The sequence below is a fragment of the Zeugodacus cucurbitae genome, chromosome 5 (assembly GCF_028554725.1).
Source record: "Zeugodacus cucurbitae isolate PBARC_wt_2022May chromosome 5, idZeuCucr1.2, whole genome shotgun sequence".
NCBI classification, from domain to species: Eukaryota; Metazoa; Arthropoda; class Insecta; order Diptera; family Tephritidae; genus Zeugodacus; species Zeugodacus cucurbitae.
In genome coordinates this window covers 61257629-61283423 of record NC_071670.1, presented here as the reverse complement: position 1 = coordinate 61283423, position 25795 = coordinate 61257629, and the positions used below count along the sequence as shown (strand labels likewise).

Here is a 25795-nt window from a genome sequence, read left to right as displayed (position 1 = left end):
TGTGTTGTGTGCCTGTTTGTAACAAAAAAATGCAGTAAAAGCAACAATAAAACTATATTTATTGGCAATATTTTTGACAAACATATGTTTTTTTGTAATTCTGAATAATTTGAACACATCACACTACCGTTTACTTACTTTTCTTTCAAAAACAAAGAGTGTTTTTCAAAAATTAGACTTTACAACACTAAAGCTAACGGTTTCAGTTTGACAAGCTTCACATCCGCCACCATTTTGAAGAAAATTATGCAGATTTTATTTCACATCGACTTCTTCCGTTTGCAAAAATTTTAAGAGCTTTTTAAAATGGAATATAAACTAATATATTGTTTAAAAAGTGTTCACATGTATAAAATGATGCAAACAAAAGTGATATTCAGCGCTTGTATTGTTTTTGGTGATGGTGGACTATTTAAAATGGTAATACAATATTGCGTCGCGGCGAGTGTGTGGCGGAAATACTTCCCATTGGTTATATGGTTTAATGTTCGGTGAATTGATTAAGTAAATCGTGTTTTGTGCTATGTTTTATAAATAGTAGTGCTAAATGTAGTTTGGCTTTTTGTAATAAGTTTTAATAATATCAAAATATGAAGACGCCTTTGCTGCAGCGTTGGTGCTCCGCAGCTGTGGCAACTTTGTGTTGGGACATTGTATGATCGGCGGAAGTGCCTTTTCGGCGACAGTTGTGTCACGATGTGATATGGGAAGTCTGACAAACCGGAAAGAGATTAATCTGAAAGGTGAGTACTTGAACATAAAATTTCAATGTATATTGAATATTGTTCATAATGTATAATGTTTTATTACAGGTAAATAGTGCTTACTTATAAACACTAGATTCGAACAGAATTTACATAAGAATTTTTGTATATAAACAGTTACAGGTAAATAATATATAATTTCATATGGTACCGTGCAGTAAATGGCATACCCTACGCTTATTTAGACATTATGAAATATAAAACACGTATCTGCATATTTAAAGAAATTAATTTTTAAGAGAGGGAAATCATTTTTGCTGCTTTTCACATACCTGCATGTATAAGGTCGTCTATCAATGCATTGAAACTTCGACTGGACTGACGGACTGTAGACAAATAACTTCGAATAATTCTAAACTTAAATACGAAAATATAGTTTTTTCTAAAAGATGTTTGGTAAATTGCAAAATAAATCGATGCTCAATTAATGAAATCCATATTTAAGTTCATTTGTAAAAATAGTAAATGCTGATTGAGACTATTTAGCAAAGCACTTGCCTATGATGATTTTTGAACGCTTTAGGAGTATATTGGGCAGATCTTTAGATTATGGTGTTAGGTGAGTTTCAGAGATTGAAAAAAGCGAATTTTTATAATTTATTTTAATACATATACATAACCATATCGCTTGAATACTACCACTTGAATAGTGTCACAACTCAAAAAAGTCGATTTTTCAGGAGAGCGATTTAAAGTTTTCAATTGTCTCTTATTTAGCAAATATAGAAAAATGCCATCAGTTTATTGACAAATCTAGTGGCCTGTAATATATTAAATACAATGTTGCATAAATGGACCAAATAGAGTGTACTAATCCTTTTTCTTGGGCATAAACGTGACCCATTTTGAATTGTGTCGTGATTTGTGAAATTAAATAATTCCATTTCGCCGTCATAAGTCAAATGTGTCGTTTTTGCTGAAAAAAAGCAATATGAAAGATTTAATTAATTTCTCACCAATATCGTTGTAATACAAAATGTGTCGTTCTTTCTGAAAACAAAATCAAATTTACCTTTTCAAAATATGTGTTGGAACACAAAATATGTCGTTATTTCGTAAAAAACATTATAACAAATTCTGGCACAACTGAGAAGTGTCGTTATTGTGGTTAAAAACTACTGCAACATAACAATTAAAGAACGGCACATTCTTATATAACGGTTTATTTTCCTACGCATCGGAATGAAATTTTTATGCAATATGGACGCTGTGCACATTTCTGCATACTCAACTCAAAAATCGTATTTTTTGAGTTATGACACTATTCAAATAAATGAGCGATGTATTTCAATAGTAAACGAATAAATCTAGTTAATGAACGAAGGAAAAAATCTAATATTGAAATTTGAATTTTTGACAGAATTTTAGTCAAAAAAATTTTTTTTTGGTCAAAATCCGCCATATAGTGGCTGGAAAAAATAGTTGTAAAAGAAATATAAAAAAATATAAAAACAAGTAAGGAAAGGCTAAGTTCGGGTGCAACCGAACATTTTATACTCTCGCAATTTATTGAAGAAATTTTAATAAGATAACACCCAAATTTACCTATAAATTCGGCACAAAGTTTAATAGAATAACGAAAATCGTCCTATATAGTGTATGAGGGCTGAGGTAATTCCTGAACCGATTTCATTCATTTTCACCAGCTAGGTACACTGTATCCCAAACTATACACGCACTTAATTTCGCAAAGATATAGTATCTCACATATTTATCAATACATATACATATGTAGATTAAAGCCTACCGTATTTTTGAAAAACCTATAATTAGGTACATGGGAGCTAGGAGATGTTATTATCCGATTTTAATAATTTTTGGAACAGAGACACACTATTAGAAGAAAACAATTTCCTCTGAATTACATTAAATTATCTAAGAGATTTACCAATATTTTTGGTTAAAATTTACCCTTAGGCGTTGAGTTCAACATGTCCGATATCTAGGGTCTTGAAAAGTTATAGTCCGTTTTCGACAATTTTTTCTCAAGTGAAGCCAGAGATGATATGTACTATTTGTGTAAAGTTTTATTCCGCTATCTTCATTGGTTCCTTATTTATACATTATAAAGTGAAGGAATCAGATGGAATTCAAAATTGAATTTTTCACATGTGTCATCAGGGTGTCAAGAAAGTATTATATACCAAATTTCATTGAAATCGGTCGAGTAGTTCCTGAGATATGGTTTTTGACCCATAAGTGGGAGATGCCACGCCCATTTTTTCATTTTGTAAAAAAATCTGAGTGCAGCCCACCTAACGCTTTAAAATGTAATGCGGATCGATATGAATAATGTTTTAAAAATTTTGCTTTATTTAAAAAGTCAACACAAAAGTTTTGAAACCTAAGGATTAAAATGTAATCCTAGGATTAAAATGTAATCCTTCAAATTTTATTTTATTATTTTTCTATATTTATTGTATATGTATTATTTTTCATGAAACAACCTCCTTCAGATTGTTTTTTAAAAGCGTCGAGTATTTTAAATACGATGGGGACTAAGAGTAAACTTTCAATGAAAGCTTAATTATGATAAAAACAATGATATGATCTTAAAGTTATACCGAATATTTAAATATTTATATTAGATAAAGACTTACTAATTCATCTAGTTGTCTTGACGATATTAGAACACACAAAAAGTTTATTTAAGGCAGTAGTCTGCTTTAGAAGCCGAAAAAAAAGCGTTTTTTTAGCATATTTTTTTTTTGAAAGGGGAGGAAATGATTGCGGTTAACGGAATTTTAAGACGATAGTGTACTATATTTGAGGCTTAAAAAACAATATTTATTATTAAAAAATATTGAAATTTTTTCAAAGTTGTAAGTATTTTTTTGGAGCGCCTGGAGTCTGCACTTTTAAATCGGTGCCGGTGATGGAGGTCGTGCGGTGATTTTGAAACAGTCGAACCAATTTTTTTTTTAATTTTTATAAATTTCTTTTCTATATGAACTAAAAAAATACCGAAGAAGTTATAAAATTCCAAATTTTTTCGAAGTTTGAAAAAAATTCACTTTTTTAAGAAAAAAATTTACTTTAAGTTGCAAAACAAGTAGTTTAAATAATACTTTTGTATTTAACTTTTTAGTTCAAATAGAAGATAATTTAATACTGAAGCCAGATCATTTTGGTTTTTTTCGACTGGACATATATTATTTTTGCTAACGCCGGCACCGTTTTCTAACACTTGTGAAAATGAAAACTCGAGAAAACGCGCTTTAAAGTTTTCGGATTCGCATTCGCACCTGCTCGACGCTCGGCCATTAAAACTGCTCTAGCTTCGAAAACATGTCGAATTGGCCTCTGGAATTTTAAAGGCATATTCTTGGATAGTTTTGGAAGAGATTTAAAACAAAACAAAAAATTGATTTTTTGAAGCCTGTAAAGCAGACTACTGCCTTAATTCATGCATGTGATATTTACATACATATGTATTTAGGAAGTAAAGAATTAACTGCCAAGCCCTCTAAATAATTATGAAAAATCTATTTATTCACCAAAATCAGCTTATTTTCCCCAGTTACTCTAGTTTTTGGTATTTCGGTCGAAATGTTCAATTATTGTACCAAACACACACAAATTCACCTGTTATATGGATTATTAATAGTCAGTTGGCGAACTTGCGGTTTATTTGACGAATTTATTCGCTAAAACAACACAGTCTCCACTGTTGGTAGAGGCAATAATAACAATAACATCAATGTTATGTGACCAGAAGTGCAAGCGAAACTATGCACGTTTAAATATACATATGTATATATTCATAGATAAATATATGTACATATATATGTATGTACATACGAGCACCAAAAGCATACCATAACTGCCAGCAATACATGTCTCGCACTAAGGTTTTATTATATACGTATTTACCTTTCTATATTTCTACATATATGAATATATATGTATGCACATAAGTATGCACTTTACTATTCCCATATGTGCTACGTCCATACTTATTTACAGCATATTTAGTTGTTGTGGCTCTCGCTTGCACCAACGCATTGCAGCCGCGTATTGCATCTGTGTAAATAGCAATAAAAAGCAGCAAAAACAACAAAAGCAACAACGAACAACCAATATAGGCCGTCACTGTGTCCAAACTCATACATACATATGTATGTCCATACATGCATCCGCATATAATTGCCTAGCAGAGTGAAGAGAGGAGTACTTCGTTGGCGATGAAACAAAAATAATGCAGAAAAACTGCATTGCATTCTCTTGCTTCTTGGCCATACATATAAATACAACACCAAAGACATGTGTGTGCGTAAAGCCGTTTGTATGCATGAGACTACGACTACGACTCCGGCTATGGTTATGGCTTTAGGCCGGGGCGCCATAAACCCAGCCTACTTTTATTATGTGCATTACGTGCGCGTTAGTGTTGTTGTAGTAGTGTGCTTTTGTTGTAAACCGTATGCGTTGTGAGCAATAGGCCGCACGAAGGTGGCTGTTACGATAGGCACACAGGCAACTCGCAGGCAGGGTGTGTAAATGCCGGAAAGCAAGCAGTCTTGTTGTTGTTATTGTGCGTTTTTATTTGTTTTGTTGGTGCGTCGTGTAACGTGTCGCGCGTGTGTGTGGTGTGGCTGATTGTGTGCGTTGTCCAGTCGCCTCTATTGTGTGTATAAAAGAGATAGCAATCGGTTGTGTGTTGCTGAAACATGTTGCTAATCAACATTCTGACCACCAAACATTGTTTTATATACATATTTGTAGTTTCAATAAATTGCGTTAAGGTGCTGGTTTTGCAATGCATAGTGGAAAAGAATTTTGTTGGGTGGGGTGGTTGGTGTGTCAACATTTTTTGTTAATGTTAGAAACATACATTATTATAAAGCCCATACATGTTGCTATATTGAAAAACGAGAAGATAGTCAGTTTTTTTTATGAAAATATCTATAATTTCGAAAACTTAAAAATCGAAAATCAATACTACCACATCCAATAGAGGAGCATTTAACTCTTTTAACTGCCTTGAAGACAGTTTTATTTTAATTTTTTAGTTGAGATATAAAGCATTATTTAAAAATATTTCGAAGCGAATCAGAAAATTTCAATTATTCTTATTTTTTTAAGTATAGCTTTATGGAATCTTTACCTTATATAGTTTTTTGTTTAAAATTTAGATAAATCAGAGTTTATATTTAATAAGGTACTCAGTTCCTTGAACTGTTGAGCTATGTAGGCTGAAAACTTACATATATTTGTCTTTTCTTATAAAAAATGAAATCACATACATATGTATAAAGATCCATATGCTGATATAATTGCCTTAAAACCTTTTTAAAATATCTCTTTTGGTTATACTTCAAAAGGTTTTATCTTCTCGATTTGTTTATGATTTTATGCATATAATATTCAAAATTGGCTGTAGTAACCTTACTATAGGCCTCAATAAGACTTTTTTTGGACTGAGTTATTTTTTTGTGATTATGAAACTTGCTAGTATGGACGGTTACTTGAATCCCTAGTATTTGCAGTTACACCATTGTTTGTCCAAACTAAATTTATTAATTTAGAAATTTATGTTTTACATAAACTATATGCTTAATCTTATGAGACAATTTCCTCCTTATGATATATAATTGAATAATATATAAGAAATTTAGTTCATAAAACGCCTCATTAATATTGGATATTTATAAAATCATCCGTAAGTGCTGAAATCTAATAATTTTCTTGCGCAACTTCGGTCTGTATACTGTAGCAAACAAAAATTCTGCCTATCCAGACAAGACCCTGACATATTCCTGCATGTAATGAGTCCCCGAATGACCAAACAAACTACACATCTAATACCCCTCTCCTTTGGGTCCGACCCCGTCGAAACAACTCGTTTTATGGATCTTCCGTTAGATAACCTCGATTATAATTAAGGGAAAGTCCATGTAAAAGCCTAATTTTTTTTTAAATATTATAAAGTTTAATTTTTTTTAAATTCTAACACTATTTTATCAAAACTTTCTAGAGTACAAAAGTATTTTTTCCTGTTTTTCTTTCAAAATGCCTGTTCAGTATAATTGTTTGACTGCTGCGATCACTATTATCATTCATAAACCATTGATCTCAAACAAAAAATTAAAGTGTGTTTTAGAAAGGATTGAAAGTTAAACCTATGAAATTAAAAAATAAAGTAAACACTTCTATACAAAATAAGCCTTTCAAAAATGTAAGAATTTAGAAATACGCATTCACTCTGGCCAACTTCGTCAATATTCGAGATTTTTCCATCTTGTATATATTTTATACTTTTAGTTTAAAAACTTGATATTTTAAAAATTGTATATGGACTTTCCCATTAACTTACACACTCCCTTCGTTACTGCATATAGCAAAACCATTAGTTTCACAATATCGGACTGGTTTTGGTAATAATTGGATTCTGGTGTCAACTAACGTCACCTATGAACATATATCAAATCGGTTCATAAATAAAGATTTTGATAAAAAGTTGGCTCTGATGCCTATGATATCGATCGACGACTTTAACCTCCTCAAAAAAACTTTATGATGAGAACAATTCTAATTAAAATAATTTATCCATGCTTTATTAAAAATAATTCATAAACTTGTTGAGAATTGCTTTTATTCTATATAAATGAACGAAAAATAAATATTTTTGTTTATAATAACACACAATTTATACGCAGTTAACCCAAATTTCGTCAATGAAAACTTTCTTAAAGTTAACCAAAAGCAGCACAACAAACACACGAAAAAAGCGAAACGCGATGCGCCAACAAACGAATGCACTTTAAGAACAAATTCTACTGCCCGTTTTTCGTGCAATTAAACTTTGTCACGAGTGGCTCATTGAAGTTCTTGTAATACTTCACACAAGGCAAACAGCAAAACAACGCAACATGAAATTCACAAAAAACACACAAAAATAACAACAACATACGAAAAAGTGACACGCACACACAAGCAAATAAACAGAGAAAAGTGCGACTGCAAACGAAATGAGTTCATTAACATTTTCGTAAGGACACTCGTGCTTAATTTTCGCCTTTTCGAACGAACCGTGAAAATATGTGCTTATGTACCGTCGCTACAAACATACAAAGGGCAACTCAAAGGATGGCTTGAAATGTGGAAAAAATAATCACAACACAAAATAAATAATATAAAAATTATGAAAAAGAAACAAGCGAAGAAAGCCGTTGAAATCTTCGCGAGTAACGAGTGCCATGTATGCAAGTGGATTTTTATGTTGAGAGGGGAGTGCGGAGCACAATTTTTATATGCACACGCACTTGCCAGGGATTATGACAAATAACCGACAAGCAGCAACAACAATAACAAAAACTAGTATATGTATTTGCATGGCGTCTTTCAATATTTATTTGTAACCCGAAAAAAGTGATGAAACCGTCAGGCGCTCCGAAAAATATGATTTAAAAATGAAAAAATCGCGACAATTTTTCTTTTTCTGCTTTCTATGTATATATATATATATGTATGTGTCTGTATGTATTGTCAACGAAAAGCGCGTGGGGGTAATTAACATCGGAGTCAAAGGACTTTTGTCACTTGCAGTGACGCGTGCAACGCAGCGAACAGCGTCGAACCGCCGTGTAGACTGCAGTGAAAGTGTGTGCGTGGCAACATGTTGCACGCAACATGTATACAACAAATAAACAAGTTGCAAGGAAGAAGCTTGTATGTGGTTGCGACAGGATAACGACGAAATGGATGAATGAAGAGAGAAATCACGAGAGAGTAACCATAATAACACTCTCTTCCTCTCGTGCTTTCTCCAACACTTTGCTAGATGTCGCTCTCAACGGTGTCCTTACGAATCGAAACAAAAATGCAACGAACAAAACGAGCAAAACAAACAAGAAAATTTCTACTCGATTCCAACTGAAGGATATATGTAAATAAACAAAACACATAAAACCAACACGGCTCAGGCACAAGTGCCGTTAGTGTGGCGAAAGTTGAGGTTAGAGGGTGGCAGGTGAGGTTGCTAGCCTCTGTGTGGCCGACGTCGCCACTGCCACCAGCGTACGCGCGGCGGCACAACAAAGGAAACCCTTGGCAACGCGACCAAACGGCCAACAAAAAGCACGCAATTCATGCAACAACAACAACTAAATGTGTGTGTCAGTGTGTGTGTGCGTACTCAGCCGGCATTGCATGTCTGCACAACTGATTTTGGGCATTTGCCGATTTCGAAGTTTGCTGCTTCGGCAGTGGAGGCGTGTGGGCGCTTAACAGGACATGACTGTTCCTCCACCATATCTCCAACTATCATGGGTGCGCTGGGTCATTTTCGGGCGGCTGCGTTGGCGAGCGCCAAACATGTTGGTTGCATTGTTGTTGTTATCCTTTGGGTGGCGGGTTGGTAGGCAGACTGACAGCGGCGGTGGCGGCGGCACATTTCGATTTTATTGAGCAAACAATGAAAACGCAAATGAAAACAAAAAACACCGATGAAAATGCACACAAAACAAAATAAAACAAAACAAACTCAATAAGGAGTATAGAATTACAGCGCGTCGTGGTGCGCGTATGCGTTGGGGCCACTCCATTTGTGTTTGTGTTCCTGTGTGTGCGTGTCTCTGTGTTTGTTGTTTTCTTATTGTGTGCTTGTTTACTTTATATACCTAAACTTGTTTATATATCTAATATGTACGAAACAAAGCATGCACACGCACACACACATTTGTGTGTCTTGATTTGTTTTTGTTTAAATTTTGGGTATGTGTTTGTGTTTTTGGTGAAACTGCACTCGTCCATGTAATGTCGCTTTCCGACGCTCACAAAGCCATCGACTTCAATTGATTTTCGATTATTTTTTGGTAATACCAAGCGTAGATTTTGGTGAAAATTTCGTGCTTTTTTGTTGTTAGTAGAAATTTATAAATTCTTATTTCGTATTTTAATAATATCCTTATTAGTAAAAAGTGTTTTTAGACATGTGGTTTTGAAGAAGAAATAAAACGCATGAAAATTAATGGTATTGGATATAATTCAGCTTTATTATAAAGAAGGGTTTACCATTATTATTATTTTTTAATTTTAAAATATGATTGCGGCAAGCTGAAATAAATTCCAGCCGAGAGGCCCAATTTTCGACCACTTTTTGCAGCACCAATTGCCGTATGTCAGCAACAAATGTTTTCCGGACTAAATCTGTTACATGGCATGGCCAAATTGAGTTTAAATCAAGTAACAGCTGTCTAAAACGTCCAAATCCGAAAGAAATATTCCTTCATTGAAAATGAAAGGTATAAAAAACACCCATTAGAAGTAATTAAATATTTAATATTTAAGAAATGGTCATATCAGTGATTATGTAACTATAAAAGTTCCAAAATAATTTTTTTTAAGTTTTTTTTATTTATTTCTAATTTAACTTTTTATTTGATAAAATTTTTCTATCCGTTTCGTTTGGTCGCTGATCCAGTATTTATTCGCCTTTCTATGAGTATTTTACTTACCAGAAACTATTTAGAATATATTTGAATTCGGCTTTTTCGCTTTTAACGAACTTTGTGGGGCCAAAGTCCATATGTTGTAATGCTAATATAGAATTTTTAGTAAATCATTTCAAATCATTAAAGTATATTAAAATATATGATGAATATGATATTTTTGAGTGATTGAATTGAGGTTATGTTATATAAGGTTAAAATTGCCAGTAATTAGGTGAATGGTTAGGTTCATATTGCTGCTAAATGACAGATTAACTCGTCACGAAAGATCCTTTAGAACCTACCATTTTCCTATGTCTGTATTTATTATGCATTCACATGTGGAAAAAAGTAGCCAAAAATCGCGGGTCATATTGAGGTCTTAGCCCTTAATCTGTCTATGCTATATATTTGGTTTGAAAAAAAAAACACCTTGTTATATTTATTATAGTGTGAATTTACTTTCAGAAAACTAATATATAGGGCAGTCTCCTTTAGTGGATATTATCTGAAAGGGTCTATACTATTTTAATATGTTTGGTTTTTGTAGTCTTCTGTCTAACTTCATAAAGATGTTTTCCTCGTCATGCCAAAATATCGTAGTTATCTTTATACTTATTTATGTCTAATTAATGTATATTTTGCGCCAAGAATATGACTTCGTTTATGTTCCAGCATTTAAATATTTCTGTCGTGTGTTTCAGATTCTGATAAATTAAAGATATTCTATACCCCTATATTGAATTCATGGTGCCTACTTTATACTGAAATATAGCCTTAGATAGTCGATAGATGGAATTGATTTCATTGAGAGTAGACTTGTCAACAACTCAAGTAAATCGAATAATTTTGAAGTTTCTTGTGAAAGGCGCATCTAAAATTGTCGTTAGTTATACGAAATTGACTCTGAAACATGTTTAATATACTATTATTACTATTATTTTTTAATAGAAAACGTTTTAACTTTACGATTCATATTGATCGTCTAGACGATATTTCTTAAGCGACTGGAGATCTTTCGTTGTCTGAAGAGAATTTTTTCATGCGGAAGAAATGTTTACAAATAGTAAAAAATCGCTATAAAGCGGTTTTTATTTGACACACTTTTCTATTTGATATTTAAATAGGCCTTGAATTATTGAAATTGAACAATAGTGTAATAAAAGCAGGGAATTGATTTTTACGATAAGGTTATGTTTTCTTAACGTAATTACTCACTGATCACCAAAGTTTGGTTAAAATCAGTTAATTAACTCTTTGAGCCTGGACAACTTCTCAAATATTAATTAACATGTCATCTTCCTCTTGGTTAACTCAATACTAGGTTAAAAAACTATACAAATAGTCTCTGTTTAATTCCTAACCACTTCATTCAGGTCCTAGGATTGGACTTTTGAATGTTTTTTTTGACAAATGTTGAATAGAAAGTAGCGAAAAAATTATGATTTAACCTGTTTTTATAAGATTCTCAAGGCACATGAACTTCAAACTAAAATAAATGATGAGTAACCTAACCTCACATGTCACGATGGACCTCCTAAATGCCCAGGCGCGTTGTCAGACAACCTACCTATATAACCTCACATTTCTAATGGGATTTCTTGAGTTGAAATATGATTAATTTCTTTATAATTTCCAACTATGCCATGATCACTAGCTATAAACCGTTCTATATATAAGATTTGATCAGACGACTTAAAGCAACCGACAAGTTGAATCTGCAAAATTCTCACTTCTTGGAAGACCATTCTATATTACACAATATATTTGGCGTAGATTTTCATAATTTTAACCGATCGTGTCACAATTCATTAAAATTTTTATGCTTTCTGTAAACATTTTGCAAAAGCTGATACACACACATATACATTCCTACGAGTGTTATAACATTTCTCAACGCCAAGTTTAGCAAAAATAAATCTTTATCGGTCGCATGGTTGCCTTTATTTGAGTTGTTGTAATGTATTTTGTTTTATGTTTGTCGCGGTTGAAGTTTGCCAACGGATCATCTTCACACAAAAAAAGAAATATGAAATACAAAAAATTCGCACTCAAACAATTGCGCATACACACACAAGCAGATAAGCGCTCACTGAGAAGACTCTTCAAACTAAGCAGCGCCAGCCGAAAAAAAAAAACCAAAAAGAATTCGCCACAAATGTGTGAGCAAAAATTCGCAAACGCCAACCGAGTTCGATTTCATTTCAGCATAGAATAAACCGAAGCAAGAGAATTGGCAAAAAAATTCGCAAATTTGCAAAGAGTCGTGACGCCGCCGACGCAACTGCCGCTGATGTCATACGCAGCCGAAGTGGGGAGCCAAAGAGCGAGTGAATTGCGTTGGCGCGAGCGAGTGCGCAAGATAAGAGGACCACACGGTGTGTGTGTGTGCGGCAGTGTGTTGGTGAGTTTGCGAATATACACGTAGAATGTTGAGTGCGTTGGCAGCGCAACATGTTGCTTGGCACATAAATGTTGCGTAGCTATTTCTGCTGTGTTGCGAATGGGAATTTGCGAAAATTGAGCATTGAGTGTTTGGCAAAAGAGTGTGGCTTTGTATGTATTTGTGATTTTTGCGAATATTTTGCAAATTTTATTTCAATTCGTGTGTGCGCGTATGCGTATGAGAAATTATTATTTCCACTCGTATGCATATGAATTGCGTAGAAACGTGTAAAAGCTGAATAAAAATGCTATGAAATGACGGATGATGATAGAGCAACATTAGATTTGAGATTTCTACAAGAGTTCAAGTAGTAAGTAGTTGTAGCGCAATTTGCCGGCGGTTTCTTTGCCTGCCATACAGTTATGACATTGAAGGTTGTAAGTTGGCTGTATTAGATAGATAACGAGATCACTTTTGCGTAGAAATGTATATACGGTATGTAAGTAAGTTGAATTTAGTTGAGAAATGTCTATAGTTAGCGGAAGGGAAATTTGTAGTTTTAAATAAAAATAGATTTTGAATTTTAGAAATGCTTGAAAGAGTTGCATGATTGTCTTTTCGAGTGAGATTGTACTGATATTAAGCCGGAAGTATAGTTCCCAAAACGTAAAAATTTATTAAAATAATTTAAAAAAAAAATATATTATTCAGGCCGATTAATAATAATTTCTTCCAAAAAAAATTTCAAATAAATAAAATAATTTATTATTGTTTTTAATCTATATCATTTTTAAAATGTAAAAAAAAATTGTTTTGTGAAAATGAAAAAAAAAATGAAAAAAAATAAGCAAATATTTTTTATTTTGAAATTCGAAAATTTTCATTTTAAAATTTATATTATTACTAATTATTTTTATATCAGCTGCTTTTTAAACACACACAATCCAAAAGCCAACGAAAAATCAAAAATTTTATCGTCCAACCACTAAAATTAGGTTAAAAAACTTTTTGTTTAACATTTCACCTTTTCATTTGCACTACGAGTGCCGCAAACTATTTCATTCAATGATCTATATATGTATACACACCATACGCCGCGCAAACACTTCACTAAAATACGCTACGCATTATGAAGTATGTAATTCAAATGGAGAAATCGCCTACTCCACACATTAGACACTTCCTACTTGCGTATCAACGGCTAGCAACATGTTGCAGAGCAGCAGCGCAGCGAAGAGTTTTGGCAAAAACATGAGTTTGAGCTAAAATAGAATGCTAGTAGAATTTTAGAAGTATTTTTACAACTACGACCACTTTACAGTACAGTTAAATGCTGTTTAACGCTTTTTTATAGCATAGCAACATGTTGCTGGCAACATTTAAGAGTGTTTATTCGCAATGTTTGCTAGTGGGGATATGTTTTGCAACTCATGACGCTTAAGCAGAGCAAAAATAAGAGCTCAGCAGTGAATTTTGTAGTTTTCAGGTGTATGAGTGTGTGTGTTTAAACAGGTGGGTTGGCGGGGGCAGGAGCTGCTAGTGAGCGCCTATTTCTAAGCAAAAAAGTGAGCTGACTACTTGATGATTTTTGTAGTTTGCAGGTAGTTGAGTGAATCATTTGCTATATTTGTTTTTGTAATATTTCAATTGTGACTCTTAAGAGCACACTCCTCGTGTATTTGAGCCAACAGGAGTACAATTGCAACACTACACACTCAGTCATTAGCTCCCAGTGAGCTCCCGATCTCTGGCCGTTTTGTCGCCAACCGTGAGCATTGCTCTGCCGCGGCCGGTTCGCATGCGAATTGTGCGTTGACTGCAAATAGAAATGCCACTGCCACGGCTGGTATGTGTTTGAAGTGGGCGGGGTGTGGTGCGCCGGTCCGTGGCTCGCACTCGTACCCGTACATATGTAAGACCAATAGGAGGTTTAGGAGACTAGTTTGAGTGGAATTGTGCATTTTTTTGCACACAGAGCGTGGCGTGACGTGAACAAGTGTGTGCGTCGCGCTGCTTGCAGCCAACAAGGAGCGGGTGGTGGTGGCGCGTAAGCGGTGCGGAGGAGCTGAAACGCACAGTGAGCAAATGAGTAAGTCGTCGGTGGACGCTGCTGTCTCTCTGTGTGTGTGTGTTTCATTTTAGCTATGAATTAGCTAGCAGAACGCACGCTGAGCGCAAAACAGAATGTTGCTTACAGCCGCGCTGCTTCGCGCATAAGTAAAGGCTCGCAGCGCGGAAGGGGTAAAGCGGCGCTGTGTAAAATTTGTAAATTTCTGAGTCTCTAAAACTCATAACTATGTGTGTGCGTGTGGATATCTTCTGCGTTTCTCACGACAGTGACACTGGCGAATTTTTTTTAAACCGCCTGCTCCTCCGCCAACGGCCGACTCTAAGAGTTTGCGACGCTGACGGCAGCGGTTTGATGCTTTGAGTGTTAATGCGTTTTGGGCTCCACACAAAATGTTTGCGGATCGCCACAACTACACAGCGCTGACCAATACACTACAACAACAACAGGCGACTATTGAATAGAATATGAGACTGACAGCGTCCGCGAGCGAGTGAGTTCACTCAAACGGCATTAGCGGCAAAAAATTTCTAGAAGACGCGAGCGCGCGTGTGTGTGTGTAGGAAAGTGACTAGAGTGACGCGGTGGCAGCACAGCGCCAGACCCCAGCGCCACAGTATACAGAGTGTGTGTTGGCAGTAGGAGCGGGCCAGTCGATCTGCCAAACAGTCTGCTAGTCATCTAGACCAGCTAGCCAGCGAGTCAGTGCGTCACACGTCCGTTGGACACACAGGCCTAGTTAGCCAGCCAGTGAGTTAGCCCAGCTGTGGGACATTTGGGGTCGTCAGGCAGCGCCAGCAACCAGCCAGCGGAAGGAACAACGAACATCGAAGTACTAGAGTAGCAGTAGCAGCAGCGGCAGTGGCAGTGTCAGCGTCAACAGCAGTCACTCGGGCAGCCAGTCAGCCACTCGTGCAGTTAGCCAGTTAGCACGCCAACTAAAGCAACAACCAAACAGCCGACCAAGCAAGCAAGCAACCAACCAACCAACCCATCAAGCAGCCAAGCAGGCGAGCAGCCAGCCAGGCAGGCAGCAAGTCAGGCAGCCAGTCAGCTAGTCGGGCAGTCGGCAGACAGCCACCGCATATTCGCACACTCAGCGAACGCAACGCAACACATGCAAAAAGTTACTCGCTTGCAACGAACGAGACGAGACACGCAACGGGCTAAGAACGGATCGCATTAGCGGCAATAGCGCAGCAAATAACTAACTAACTAACTAACTCACAGACAGACTAGAGCAAGACCAGCGGCGGCGGCTGAACGAGTGTAGAAAAGGCGGAAAGAAATTACTTCGGTCGCTGTTTATAAGTAATTGTAGTAAAAATAAAAAAAAAAAATTAAGTGAAATGTTAAAAGTTAAAAGTTTTCGAAAAAGCGGGACTCTTTAGTGAAAATGCAACGCCAAGCAACGCGTTTGCAAAGTGAACTGGCTGAAAAAAGTGTTACCGAGTGCGACGTAGAAATAGAAATAGAAGCGTAGCGGGAAAGGCAGTAAACGTCGTGCGCATAGCGGAAGTATAGCAGTGAGAAAGTGCGGTAGGTTTGCAAAAATGTCGGTTCGTTTGACCGACGGCAATGCAGTTGAAGTGAATTATTATTATTTTTTTATTAAAAAATATTAATTAATTTTTGGTGCAGTTTGTGAAGGAGTGTGGTAAATTTAGTAGAATGATCTGAGTGACTTCAAGTAAAAAAATTTAACTGAAATGAAATGTAAATATAACAAATAATTTTATAAAAAAATAATAATAAAAATATTTAATTTTATAAATAAAAAAAATGAATTTAATAAATTATATGTATTTATAAAAAAATAATTATTAAATGATATTAATAAAAAATTATAAACAATAATAGATTGAAAATAAAATTATTAAAAAATTATTAAAATTATTTTGAGTGCAAATAAAAAATAAATGAATATAAAAAAAAAATCAATTAAACTAGAATATTATAAATTAGAAAATATAATAGCAGAAATCATAAATACTGAAAAATTATAAAAAATTAAGCTAATGTAATATAAAATAGAGAATAAAATAAATAAATTGAATTTAAATAAAAAGTAAATATAAATTATTTAATTAATAATGAAAGCCCCTCAAAAATTAATTATTCATGTTTAAAAACAAGTGCAGTAAATCAAGAGATAGAATTAAAAAACTTAAAAAAAAAATTTTAAAGTAATCAAAGTGCAAAATTAAAATGAACGCGAGGTAGATTAATATTAAAAAATCATAAAAATATCAAAATTTAAATACAATTCTGATAAAATAATATCATAATATTAAATCATAATCATAATATATACATTTTAGTTTTTCTACTGTGAAAATAATTTTCAATTGAATGTGGGAACAACCAAATACTGCTGAAACCAGCCCTAACTTATAACCTACAAATAACTTTTCATCCTGGTACTTAGTGACTAAAAAATATTAAGTGAATTTGTGAAACTTCTCAGAAGTGTCGAAAATATATGCATAATATACGGCATAGAAGAGTAATATATAAATTAATTTAGTAAAAAGGCTACGCTACCAAATTATTTGTGGCTGTGACTGAATAGAAAAGACTCCCATGTTACAAAATACTCCAAATAGTTCCACTAGTTGATTATGCCATATTGAATATTATTTAATAATTTATATAAAATACATAAGTAGAACAGAAATAGTGTTTGGAACTGAACCAGAACTACAAAAACAAAAAAAAAGCACAACAGAACAGAAAAATAATTTTAATGGAGTTCATAAAAACAAAATTAAATTTGAAGGTGATACTTTTTGTGACCAAGACAAGTGAATGGAAAATAAATAGTTAAAAATTAAGTAATTTAATAAATATTAGTGACTAAACAAAATAAAAAATTGCGAAATGAAAAATAATGGATGTGAAGAACAAATTTTGATAATATACCAAACAGATAACGACTTTAAATAGGTTTTGTTAAAGAACAAACAATATAAAATATATATCTTGTGAACAAAGCAATAACATAATAATAATAAAATTATAAGATTTGGGTAATTTGTTATTTGACTTGTGTATTAAATACTATGATCATTGAAAAAAACTAAATATATTAAAAAAGTTATTGCGAAGATCATGGGTGAAAATTGAACTGAGATAAAGTGGACTCAAATAAATAATAATTTGCGCTTCAGCAAGTATTTTCTAAGGAAAATGTGAAAAAAATATAAAATATGAGAACAAATAAAAATCTGTTAAAAAGTGCCAGCTTAACTTAAAAAACAAAAAACAGAACTTTCACAAAATTTACTCTAAATTTTGCTTTTATAAAGGTGTTTCTGTGTTGTGATAGTTTGAGGAGAGTCTTTTGATCACAATGGATCACTTGAAACTGTACGGACTTTTCGAAAATATGCTATGAAAGGAAATGGGAGCATATACGAGTTCAAGAATTACAGAAGAAAACCAAAATTTTAAAATATCGTAGTGAAATATTTAAAAGAGTGTTCCATTTATTTATTATGAGTTTATTTAATTTAAAAAAATCCAAATGAAAAAAAATTTATAATTAGGTGTTATGAATTAAAAACAAACTTTAACTTTTTCAAAACAAATAAATAATAATATTATATTTTCTTAATCTAAAAAAATATAAAAATAATCCTTAATTTTTGTGAATGTTCCAGTTTTAGATAATGTGAATATAAGTCAAATGTGCTAATTTGAAATAAACAGGACTATGTCATATACGGGTATTTATTTACATATTTAAATTAAATTAATTATAAAATACCGTAAATACAAATACAAAAAAAAAATTAATAAAAAATTAATAAAATAAAATAATAAAAAAAAAATTAATAATAATAAATTGAACTAATTTTAAACCAAAGTTAATTAAAATTTTTAAATTAAATCATTTAGATTGTTTTGGTGCATTTTATTTAACACTACAATAAAATATGAAGAAAGAACTTATATATAATTAAAATTTATGATTAAATTAAACTAAATTAATTAAAATTTATATAATTATATATATTCTATTTTCAAAAACTGTTTATTTATCTTGGTTTTATATGATTTACAGCTATTTTTTATTTTGTCAAGTAAAGTTAACACTTTTTAGTAAAAAATGCCCATAGGAAACGTTTTATAAATCTTTTTTTTTCAGAAATAATTTAATTATTGACAATTTTTATTTTTAATTAGCGTAATTAATCATAAATAAACATATTTTGCTCATAATTAAGATATTATGAAATGAATATTATCGACAAAGAAATCGGTTAATGGAATTCTAAATATAGTTGCTTCAGAAAGTTGAAAATAAAATAAAGTTTAATAATGAAAAAGCAATAATAAATAAATTGATAAAAATACGGTTAATTTAATTTAAAAATTAAAATATTAAAACTTGTTATAAAAATAAATTTTTGCACCAAAAACTCTAAAAAAAAATTTCTAAAAATCTTAAAATTATTTCGCGTCTTAATTTATATAAACAAATAATGGTATTCAATTTAAAAGTCAAAAAAGGATGTCATATTAAAAATAATGTTCTATCAACGAAACATTAATCAACCTAACCAACAACAAATTTGTGCAATATTTCCACTTGTCCGTAAAACCTTTGGCACTCCATATTATAAACATGCCAACAAATGAGACTAAAAAACAACAACAAACCGACTAAATTAATATGTCGAGGCTGTAAAAACAAAAAAAGGGCACACAATTCTTTTATTGTTTGACAATTCCATCAAATGTTAATGGACATTTGGCGCAAAATGCGCCACCATAACAGCTTACAAGCAGCAGCAACAAACACAAAAGAGAAATGCAACACTTGTTGGTAGAAAAAATTACTACAAAATACTACCACTCCAACAACAACAACAGTAATACGGCGCTGTAGATCCGCCACAAAACGCATAGCAGACCACCACAAACAACAACAACTAATAGGCGCGCCTACTCCACTCTAAGTAAGCAGAGTACAGTAATGTAAGGCGCCCAGCTACAGGGTTGGGGTTGTTTCGGCTTTGGTAAGGGTTGCTGTGCTGCCACTTGCCACGCGTGTGAGTGAGGGTGGCCATTGGCGAATTCTTTGCTCCATTTTGCTGTGCGCCTAACACAAGACGCTGTGCGGCGCGCGCGCGCGCTTTCACACAAATCAAGCTCGCATAGCACGCACTCACTCCCTCCCACTTTCTTTCCTCGTCACTAGAATAATAAAGAAATGTCCTGCTAACATTTAAGGGGGGCGACACATAATAAGCGCGCGTTTGAGTGAGTGTCCGCACGAAGAATTGCGCGTGTGAGCGCGCGAGGATGAAGAAAACGAAAGGAAAAAAAAAAAACATAAAAATGACCAAACGGCCCAACTGACGACGATGACGAGAACAACATAGACGAGTGGTCAGTCGCTAGGTGGCGAGCGTGTAAAAAAAGCGCGAAAGCAAGCTTTTGGTCATCGTCGCATTGGGCGCCGAAGATTCGTTTTTATCAATTCCAATTCGGTTGCGCGCTCACTAGCTCGCTCGCTCGCATGTCCCCATGTGGTTCGTCGCTATGTACATATGTACCTATGTACGCTGAGTAATATTGCAAGCAGGCAGGTTTGATGTGGTTTGCTTGGCTGGATGGATGGATGGATGGATGGACGGTTGGACAACTGACAGACCAATGTTGTTGACATGAGATACTGTGTGCCGTGTTGTTGTTGTTGTTGTCTTTGTTAGGCAGTAATGACCAACACATAACATTTTTCTAGCGCTTTTATGCGCGCGCCTGCACTATTAGTTTCTCTAGGTGTGTGTGTGTGTGTGTGCGCGCTGCATGCATTCACTCACTCACTCGCCTCGCGCTCGCTCTCACACGCGCTCTGCCGACGTCGCCGCGCATAGCGCATCACAGCGCCCTAGCCGCAGCGCCACTACCATTACCATATTCTATTCGATTCTATTCTATGCGGTGTTAGGCGCAATGAGTTTGTGTCTGTTGGTCGACACTGGCATTGTGTGACAGCCAGCAATTGCAGAACCTTGGTGCACGTAGTCGCAAACGCACGCTACTGGCGCACCATCACGGACGTACGACGCGGATGAATTGCAACGCACGGCAAGCCGACTGACTACGTCATCTATCAGTGTAGGCAATATTTTCAAAATCTTCTCACTTTTACGAAACGTAACATCAACTGTTATACGCGCGACATTTTTGATTGCAACGCCGCGTCGCGCTTTGACGCACACTGCATCGCGTCACTGGCAAAAGCTCGTTGAAACGTTTTTTGTACGCAAAAATTCTTTTTCTACTCATTCTTGCGAATTTTGGCGACTTTCTTTCTAGCGTTTGTAGCGGCCGTTGTTGTTTTTGATGCTCTTGCTGTTTGGCTGTTGTTGCTGTGATTGGTGTGGTTGGTGTGGTTGGTGTTGTTGATGACTGCGCGCCGTTGCAGCAGCTCCAACAACCATTAGCTGACAGCAGCAGCAGCAGTGGCAGCAGAGTTGGCCGCTGCCGCCAAGAGTCGCCACTCGCAAACACGTCGCCGTCATTCGAAACAATTTGCAGCCACATTCGCAATCACAATCGCATTGGTGTCGGTGTCGGGCGGTGTTTTGCTGTTCTCGCTGGCGGAAATGCAATCAACGAAGACGCGTCTGTTTAGCAGATTTACGAGTTTTACGAATCTTACGAATTTCGCCATAAATCTAAAGCTAATGTTGCGACTTCTGCGTTAATTGCTTGAATTTGTTATTTTTTATTGTTTTTGTGAATTGAATTGTGGGCAAACAAATTTCTTTTGATAGCGAACGGATTTTTTTTATATATTTTTTCATTCGTGGTTGGTGCGGGCGCGTGGACTTGTTTGTGCGCGTAATTGTTGTTGGTTGTTTGATGTTTTGAATGTGTAAAAAAAATAATATGAATTGTTTATTAAAGAAATCTGTGCAGAAAAACTCAAAAAATAAATTAATAATAAAAAATTGGAAGTGAGTTATTATTAGTAAAAGCAGTGTTGTCATAATTACAAGGAGCAACGTGGGAACTAGTAATTACTCAGTGTTGTGGCAATGTAATCATTATATTTTTTTAAGTTTGTTGGTGTTTTTTAGTTGATAAAAATACAAAAATTAAAAGCAAACATAAAAATAAAATTACAAACACTATTCAACCGTGAACAAATCTCTTAAAAATAAAAATTAAATGCAAAAAATATATATTAGAAAAAAATTAATAAAACTAATTTAATTTTAAAATATTAAAAAGCTACAGTTTTAAAATAGATAAAAAAAAACAATACAAACAGTGAAATATATTTCAAGTTGTCTAATGAATAAATTTTCTTTTAAATAAATAAAAAAAAAAAATTGTAAAAATACAATAATTAATGAATAATAAGACATTATTTATACACGATTTAAACTAAAAATATATTGAGCAACAAATTAATAAACACATATACTATTATGCTCAAAATATTGTTGGAAAATATTTCATCATTACACAGTGATTTTTTAACATTACTTCTTATTAAGGATTAGTAATATCGACAAAAGTCATAAAATAATGAAAAACACATAAAAACAAATGAATGAAACGAAATCTGAAAAGTTTTGAATAAAAAAAAAACATCTGAAAAACTGATTATGAAAACAAACTAGTGCTAAAATAATATAAATTAACAGTGTCTCAAATGAGAATGATACAAAAAATAATTATTTTTCACTTCAAAGTGGGACTTCATAGCAATATAATAGATATATAAAGATAAGGAATAGAACAAAAGGAAGAAAAAAACCTAAATAATTAAAAAAATTTAAATAAATAATTAATAAAAATTAAAAAAAAAATTAAAAATTTTAATATTAAAAAATAATTAATAAAAAAATGTTTAAATTAATTAAAAAAATAAAAAAAAATTGTTTAAAAAATATATAACATTTTCAATAATTTTTTCGAATAGAAGTAATAACTTACTTAAAATACAAAAAAAAATTGTTTAAAGTATATATAACATTTTTATTAATTTTTTCGAATAAAAATAATAACTTATTTCAAATACAAAAAAAAAAAAAATGAATTGAAAATTAATTATCGATTTCTGACAAGATTTCACAAAAATCCTTTTTAAAAACTGCATTTTAGCTTTTATTAAATAAAAAAATTTTAAATAAATAATAATATAAAAATTTATTAGCTTTTATTAAATAAAAAATGTTTAAATTAATAATAAAAAATAAAAAAAATTGTTTGAAAAAAATATAAAAAAAATAAAAAAATTAAAAAAAAATTTATTGAAAATTTATTATGCAGTACCGATAAGATTTCAAAAAATTTTTATATTCTTTTTAAAAACTGCATTTTAGCTTTCATATTATTATTATTTTATGAAATATTAATATCTGATTAAATTATATGTGTGCAATAAATGTCAGTGGAAGAGCCTTGGGATATTAAGTGGTGAAAAAAAACATTTTTTTTTAATAATGAGCAAAATTTTGCGAAATATAAACAGTTGAATTTTCCATAATTCGAACTTTTGAATTGGCAATAGCAATTCATATAAATTACCTTCCATAACTCGAAGTCTCTCTAACTCGAAGCTTTTTTGTGAATTATGGTGATTCGAGTGAGGGAAGTTCAACTGTATGTATTTATTATAAGCGAATTATAAATACAAGAAAACCTATATTAAACAATAGTTGACTCCAATTTTATAAAAAAAAAATTTTGTTTCTATTTTTTTAAATTTAAAAGTACCTGTAGTTACGCTCCTTATTTGATTTCACCGTGATAATTCCGCTTATTCTTGATTTACAGAATTTTTTATTTTTTTTTTATTTTAATTTACATGAAGAACTGTGGACTTCTACGGTTCCAACCGTGTTAAAATAATTTATTGCAAAAATAAATTTAAGGGATAAATGATGTGTGCTTAAATATGTGAAAATAAGGAAATTCTCATATATGAAACAAGATAGAGTATCATGTTACATCAAAGGGAGTACTATCTGTATGTATGTATGAATTATATAAATGTTAATATTTTAAGAAATATTGATCTGTTGCGAAGTATAAGGATATTTTTTGGATTTCCTTATATATTATCTATAAAAAGATCGAAGTACTTTTCCACGTATATTAACGCTTCTGACCCAGCATGTTTCAGTACAGTCTTATTCCTTGGTGGGTACTTGGCTACTATTAGTCTATTCAGTAAAAAGTGAAATACGAAAATTTAGTTTTAAAAAGCTCCCTTGCTTTTTAAACAAAAATTTTCTTGCGGTCTTCAAAAAGTTATATAATCTCTCTATCAAAATCGCGATAGCCCAATGTCTAAGTAGCTTATCATTATATAAAACAAAAATACTTTTCAAAATCAAAAATATTCCAATGCTCAAAACCGTTTCCAAAACTCATCAAAACATCCACGAAATTCATATCAATCAAACAGACGAGTGACATTTGCAGCCAAAAACAACAATAAAAACCAAGCAAGCGCCAAAGCAGCTGATTACCACCGCCTACCCATTGCACTTGTGCGAACCAAACAGAGCAACAACACCAACACCTTCACAAAGTGCAGCGCTCAATTGCCATCGCGCCCTTCACACATAGCGCACTACAACAGCAACAACAACACACGAGTTGCGTCAGTCACAAAAAGCGCACAAAAAGAAACTGCAAAATAAGTGCAAAAAAATGGTGTGCAACAACGTGTTGCAAGGGCAATGCGACGCAGCAGCGAATGTTGCATGCAGCGCTGACGCTGCTGTTGTGGCATGTCTACTGCCAAGAGTTAGCAATTTGTGCAACACGCGTTGCTCTTAGCCAACTTAACAGCGCTCTCTTTGTTGGCTGCCACTGTCGGCCACTCTTCTGCAATACAAAAGAGTTAAAGCCTTGTTGCAAGTAGGAAACTTGCAACTCCTTACTTGCTTGGTGACTGAGTGATTTCGTGTTGTGTGGCTTGAGTGCGTTGTGTTGTACATGCAACCTGAGTCTCCCGTTGGTGTTGACACCAATCCCCCTCCTCCCTAAATACTCAACACATTGCACTTGTTGTTGTTGCAGTTTGTTGGCTTTCGCTCAAGTGTCTTGTGTTGGCTTGGCTCGGTTGCTGTTGCTGGTGTTGTTGGTTCGAAGGGTTTTGTGCGATTGCGGCCGACGTACGCCGTTCGGCGACGCGACGCAACGCGCTGTGACTGCCACCGGCTCTGACAGAGATTTTGCACGCGATGCCACTGCAGTTCTTGCAGATACCTTCGTACGTTTGTTTGGCTTGCACCGGCGAAAAAATTATTTTGTTGCGCGCGTGTGTTGTTGTTCTCATTCGCCGGACAAGTGCAGTACACAACACATACACAACAACAACAACAAAACAAATAAGAAATACAAAATTAACAAAAAAAAGTTTTAATAAATATTTTAATTATAAAAAAATATATTTTTTTGTGTTAAAAAATAGCAATAAATACAACAAAAAACTCACCAAAAAAGGTATGAAAAGAAAGCGAATAACCGTTATGTGAAACATTCGCAAACGCGCTGTGTTTCGTGATTTTTGAAATACGCGTACATTTCAGTGATTGTTGTAAAATTTTTATTTAAAAAGAAAATGTTTTTAACATCCGCTGCCATCAAATGCTTGCAAAAACAGTGCGCTGCGCTTCGCTTGCTCATACCGCCGCTGAAACAGCACTTGCTGCCGTTTGCACGCAGTGTTGCGCCGCGAAATGCCGGTAAAATGTCATAGAATTGGCGTATTTTGTGGAAATTGCGTTTTGTAAAACATAAATTTGTTGAAAGTACGTTGAGTTGGAGAATTTTTTAAATAATTTTTGTGTTTTTTTTCTTCTGTGCGTAGTGTGTTTTTAGGCGCTGACGCAGGTTTTTAATTAGATTTTTACGAACTAGCGTTGTGTTGTGTATGCTTTTAGTTAAAATTTATTAAATGTGGCTTTTCAATATTAAAATAAATATGTTTTTAAAGAAAATTTGTTTTGAAAAAATTAAAAAAAATTTGAAAAAAAAAATTTGGAAAAAAAATTGAAAAAAAATTTGAACAAAAAAAATTTTTTTAAAATTTAAAAGTGTTAGTGTTTTAACAAAAAAAAGTATTTTTGACTAAAATTTTTGAATTCAAAGTATTTTGGTGTTA

The 25795-nt window shown here is 33.3% G+C and overlaps 1 protein-coding gene across 9 annotated transcripts in view; it reads left to right on the top strand.

Moving 5' to 3' along the window:
- Nucleotides 1-155: 155 nt before the first annotated feature.
- The window catches only part of LOC105208937 (uncharacterized), a 363842-nt gene continuing 338202 nt past the window's right edge, over nucleotides 156-25795 (top strand). For 2 of the 9 annotated variants that reach the window (XM_054231281.1, XM_054231282.1), the window contains exon 1: nucleotides 15087-16188. The gene's annotated coding sequence lies outside the window, so the exon portion shown is untranslated. The other 7 variants (XM_054231284.1, XM_054231290.1, XM_054231285.1 and 4 more) reach the window with 7 other exon arrangements.